The sequence below is a fragment of the Aplysia californica genome, unplaced genomic scaffold (genome assembly GCF_000002075.1).
Source record: "Aplysia californica isolate F4 #8 unplaced genomic scaffold, AplCal3.0 scaffold00277, whole genome shotgun sequence".
NCBI lineage: Eukaryota > Metazoa > Mollusca > Gastropoda > Aplysiida > Aplysiidae > Aplysia > Aplysia californica.
In genome coordinates, this window is record NW_004797547.1 from 527,574 (window position 1) to 533,860 (window position 6,287).

The following is a 6,287-nucleotide window of genomic DNA, read 5'->3' on the forward strand; positions in this document are numbered from 1 at the left end:
AGATGTCTCCATGGCAACCGAACACCCTGGCGAGAGAACTTGATTTGAAGAGACAAAACTACCTGGAACTTCTTGATGGTCAGTTCCATGTTGTTCCGTAGAGCAGTCACCTGTGACTTTTGAAATACAGTGATGATACTGGTGCACAATCATTTGAGCGTGTTTGCTGTTCGTTTGCAACTCGCCATTTGATGCAAGAGTATCGGGCACACTTGATTTAAGCTCTTTGTGCTGATTCTGTATAAGATTTGTCAGGCTGCTTTTACCGCTTGGAGGGTACGTTCCTTTGGCATTGTGCTGAGTCACCTGTGGCGGGGATTCTCGACGTGGCGATTTTGAGATCTTTCTGGCAACATGACGAACCCAAAGACTGCTTGATTTCTGTACTCTGCAAGTTCTTGTGGCTGGTATTAAAATTATTGAATCCCCCTCTTGATCAGAGTCGTACCCGTGTTGCAGCTTCGACCAAGCTGGAATGTCGACCCAGTGTCTTCGTGTGGGCGACTCTGGCATGGGCTCTGCCAACTGAGACAGCCTCTTTACATTCCTCTCAGTCAGTGACTCTCGTAGGGGCACTGTCAAATGCGGCTGTCTCTTTAAATTACTTTCTATTGTATCACTATACAACTTACTCCGTGTGTTTTTCTTTTCCTTGGTCTGCGATGCCGCAGGCAAACTGTTATTTTGTGAAATCTGGTCTTCTGCTATTCCACCTCGACGAACATTGGGTTCCTCAGCAATGCTTCTTGAAACTTGGTAGCTTTCAAGTCTAGTTTGGACATCCGACGGTCGTGGCTTTTTCCTTACAGGGGACCTACTGACACCTGGCACAGCCTGCACCTGGGTGTTTTTATGGGTGCCTTCTTTGATATTGTTTCTGATCACCTTTAAACTTCCGTTTAAAGAATTCTTTACCTTCGGCGAAGTAGTTAGATTATTTGCCTCTCTGGAAGGTAGGGGCCCTTTTTGACATTTGATTCCGCAGCTGTTGATAATTGACGTTCTATATTCTGATGCAGAAGAACAGCTGGTGAGGTTTGCTGACCTATTTTTTGAACATTCTCTTATCGGCATACCTGTCGCTACGCTCTCGGTGTGTTGGTAGTTTCGAACATTTGGATTCGTGCAGTCCAGTGCCAATGATTCTGGTGTTTCAATCACGCTGATAGGAATCATTTCTTTTCTGTTTCTATGCATTTTTGCCTGCTGAAGACTTTCCAAGTCAGTGAAAGTCTTTAATTTCATACGGAAAGAGGATGACATTGACTCTTGCTTTCCTTGATCACTACTTTTTGGGAAACCCGATTCCCTTTGGTCGACTTTAATTTTGAACTGAAGTTTGTTTAACGGATTGGTCGACGGGTTTGCTGAGGTCCCCAGTGAAATAGCCCTAGAGCTTACTTCATCCTCATCTATCCTCTCCTTCATTTTGACCCCTTGTGTGGAGGTGGTTATTGCAATGTCATCAAAAGTCTCAACATGTTTTGCCTTTTTAACCTGAGGTACTTCTGATTCGTTTAAATGTTGAATAGGCCAGTTTGCTATTAATCCAGAGCTAACATAATTCTTATGTGCCCTCTCCTTCACTTTGATCTGTGTTGTGGAAGTGGTAGTTGCAATAGTAGCGTCAGGGGCCTTCTGTGGAACAGCACCAGCACATTTAGCTGGCATGCTCCCCCGATAGTCTGAAGTAGAAACTTCAACCCCGCCCTGATTAGTTCCACCACGCCTACTGGTTCCTTTGCCCTTGTTACTTTTGTTCTCTTCGTCTCTCTCCAAATTATTATGTCTGTCGATTTGCTCCTCAGAATGGTGACTTGGCCGCTTCCGGTGATGACGTTTCTCTCCTTTACCAAAGGCGCGCACTTTCTTGAGCTTTTTGATGAGGGCGTGCAGCAGAGACATGTCCGAGGAACTGCTCTGGAAATCATCCAAGACGGACAAGTCAGCATCCGTCGTACTCTGTGTCACACATACCATTGCACTCGTCCGTTTTTCCTTCTTAGCTCTGCTAATGTTCTCCGAATCCATGATTTGTGTTCTCTTTCTTGAAATCAAGGATGGTGTTTTCTCGGTGATAGAAGGCTCGGTTTTCCTCTGTTCTATATGTGGTGTTCGGTTCTCCCCCGGTGTAGCCTTTTCATCTTTTCCCGACAAAGAGCCACTTGTGGCACCAGAAGTTCCAGAGTGTTCAGAAGATGACTTGTTTTTACTGCTCACTTCTGCTTTCTCCCTATCAACAGTCGTCGATGTTTTCACGCGTACTTTGCCTCCAAGATGATCTTTCGTGGAAAGTCCGTGTTTTTTAACACTTTCTCCGAGATATTGAAAGGCATCAGATGCTGACTCTTCTAAGACATCCCAGTCCGCCCTCATCATTCCTTCCATGTTCTCGCTGTTCACACCATGTGAAAGACCCGGTCCATCGCTATCAGCCGGCTGAAGGAAGATGACGCCTTTACTGGCCATAAGAGGCATGTTGACTTGATCTTCTATTTGAGCTAGGGACTGTTTGATTTGCTCGGACAAGTCACACCAATGATCAACAACCCGTCGTTCAGCCATACTATTGTTTGGGTGGTCAGTCTGTTGTTCTGATGGAACCTTGACTTGTGACTTTTGTCCACTCCGCACCAACAAATTTGACTCGTTTTCGGTTTGGAGAGTCCTGACTCTCCGTGTTATTTACTGTCCAGCACGATTTTTTGCTGTCTTCAGATGCTTTTGTTGGTTCATTTGTTGTCGCTGATGTCGCTGCTCTTCTTATTGTTGTCCCCCGATCTCCCCCTACCGTCGCGTCGAGCTCTTTCTCGTGTGACAAGTCTGACTCTTGTCTAGAGGAGTCAGCCTGCGGTAAAAACTGGAGAGTGGCTTTCTTCACCACAGACGGTGTCGACACAGAGCTCTGATCTCGACACTCGAGGTTCTCGGACACAATAGGACCAGTATAAGTTACACTTAGCGCCCTCTCCGCACTCATGCCTGTGGGTGGAAACAGAGCAGATGCCAAGGCCGCTTGTGATGACGTAAGTCTTGATCCACAGTACACAGGAACCGCTGAGGATGCTGACAGCAGACGATCCTCTATGGCTTTGTTAGCTGTGAGAACTTTGCCCTTTTCTCTACGATGGTGCTCTTCCTTGCCTTTTTCATAGTGCTTAGAAACAACCTTGCCCGCTGCGTCAGTTTCTATAACAGCGTTTCCCGGTGTGCTCTCGACTTTGGGGTAATGTTGAAGGTCTGTGGATTTCCTGATAGCAGCAGATATGTCATTTGAGGCGGACCAAGATGAGACTGTATGAGTGCCCGCGGGGGGAAGCACATCGAGGCCCACTTATGGAGAACAACGCAAGACCGGGCCCGGATGTACTCTGGACGAGGCCACAAGAGGTTGCCGCTTACCTGTCTGCCTGCGGCAGACTGCCGCCCTCCTGACGGAGGCCAGCCAGAAGAAGAAGAAGAAGAAGGCGGACCAAGATGATGTGGTGGCCTGAGCTTGTCCTGCTTGTGCCCGTTGTTTCATTGATTTGTCCGCCTTATAAAAAGAAAAGAGTATATAGTATATTATGAACAGGGTGGAGCGTCCTACCATAGTCGTGAATGTTCCCAGTTTGTATTATAGGGACACACAAATAATAGTTTAGTGCTAGGACAAAGTGTTTCATGAGATATTATGACTATGAATGCGAGACTTTGTTGGGAGATCTCGACAATTATATTTTCACATGTGTTGCAAAGTGGGCTTAATTACATATAGTTAGTTCTCTCCCTGAGGTAGGCCAAAGAACATCAACTATTCAAATGTACTGGTGACAGAAAGGCCTTAACAGTTACCTCTCTGTGTTAGTCATTCTTACACGGCTATGCCACATAGACTGACAAATCCAAAGAAAAGTAAAATCCTTCAAAGCTAGCTAAACTTACCCTCGCCTTCCTGTCGCGCCTCAAACACAGATTACTGGAACCAAAGAAAACTAAAATCAATTTGATACAAAATAAACCCCAACTCACAAAATCCTTGCTGTATCCTCTTGGCGGGGAGGTGGTCAGATTGCTTCCTCTCACTAATTCAATTGCTTCCACCGAAGTTTTGCGTTTAAGTCTATCGATAACCGCTCTTTCAGCAGGAGTCGAACCTGGCCGCGCACCAGCAGAAACTGGGGCAAGTTTCCGTTTCTTGGAAGACTTCTTCCAAAGGCGGTGAGGGGTGTCAGTAGGGTCCTTTTTGTCTGCAGGAGTCTGCAACATCTTAGCTATTTGTGCCTTTTTGATCTATGGTCAAAACACCAGAAATAGGTTTATTGTTGTTTTTTCTCTTGAGGAGAATATTAATGTATTCTGCAAGTCTTCTAACAAAATAAACCAACAACATAAGAAAATATAAAAATGAAGGCATGATAAACTTTTGGAAGATTATACAGAAACTTGGAACAGCCACAATTTCACGCTAAGATCTTGTAAATGTTTCACTTTGTCGGTTCAAAACGAGTGCTTGAGTTCCTGTTGTCCTTAACCTGGGCTCTTTGTGCCCAATAGTTGGACTTTTAAAAATGTCTATCACGAGGGGAAAAGTATATTTAATACTTCAGTGTGATCCAGATGAGTGTTATTCCTTCAAGCGTTTCTTGAGTCCGGGGCTCATTCTGCCGATTGTAAATGAATAAGTTATGGGCTCCTCCAAACGTCGTAATTCATTTACACTCTGAAAGTCGTTGCATTTTCCGAAATAACTCACAGCAAGAACAAAAGGAGTGCAAATGGGGAAAAGAGCCCATCAACTGTCCAAGGGATTTTGCGGTTTTCAAACCTGATGTAGTCTCCCGAAGTACCCCACCCCGTCCATCCCCATGACCTCTCCTTGAGGACTGCTAAACAATTAGTAGTCAGGTCTCGTGGCTTGCAAAAAACGTCACCTGTGGTGAAGAGGAGGGGATAAATGCCTGAGGTTTTGGAGAAGCAAGCGTTCAGGATTATCAGTATACTGTATAATCTATCTTATTAAATCAATAATTTATAACACATTGCATGGATTTCTTGCAAAAGAACAGACAACCATCAAAGGACAATAAATCAAGTAAACTAGTGGTTAACATGTGCCTAGTCAGATATGAACAACAATGGATAACCTTTAAATAATATATACCTTGCATGGCTACTCACAGAGAATGGTCTTTACATTCAACCTTCTCCTAATAAAGAATACATTGAGTTTAGAATATTAGATTCCAACTGATTATGTTTTCCTATCCTAGTGTCGGGTGTTTGGGTTTCTGTTGTTGTTTTACTTTCTTCTCACATGCATGATAAAAGTTCCAGGTTATTTTAGGTTAAAGTACTAATTTACTCTCCTTGTCTAGTATCTGATTAGCCGGCGTCTATTATGAAGTAACGGTTAGAAGCTTTTTCGTCACATGCAAATTTGACTGCCAAACTGGGGACTATTTGGCTTTTTTTCTGATAGGACGTCGTATACTTGTCATCCCAAGTTAGCCCTGACACACAGGGTCGAAGCCTGCCTTTTAAATGATCTAAATGGGGTCGATAAGCGTGTACAACACCTACACTTACCAAAAAGTATTATTTCTGTCCCGAAAATCCTCCTATACATCGATTTAATCATCTATGCATGACACATGTTTATGTTTTTCTTGTTGTCCTTAAAATGTTTACCATTAACTTGTGTTTTAGGTGTATGGATGGCAACTTCATAATGTTTCATTTAGTTCTAGACATAAAGGAAGGACTTCCGTAACGAGCGACCACCCCACCTACGCAATAAAGAAGGGACTTTTGAGTGGGATATGTAAAAGGTAGGGTTTAGTATTTGGTTGGGCAATAAAGAAAGTAAACTTAATTTGTGTTACTTTGTATTCCTATTGCCTTCCTTTGTCTGTTCACCTGGAATGGGTATTATTAGTGACATGTTAACATCTCAAAGCATACACAACAATATGACATGATTAGGAAAATCAGTGGCGTTGCTGGGAATCGAACCTGTGAGTGAGGGAAGTAAACATGATTAATAGTCCAGCAGCATAACCACTATGCCAAACAGCTGGTGTTACCAATGAATGAAAAAAAAGTCCTTATAAACCTACTTGAATTAAGTGTGAGTGTATCACCTTTTAAAATTCCCAAAACGCAATTATTTTTTACCTCAAATGCTTTTGACGAGGTTCCTTCGCAAAATTAGGAAAGCTGATGCGATCGGATTTTTTAAAAAACAAAGAAAGAAAAAAAAGTAAATTTCTGAGTCGACTCTACCTCATTTGCATATAAAAAAACGA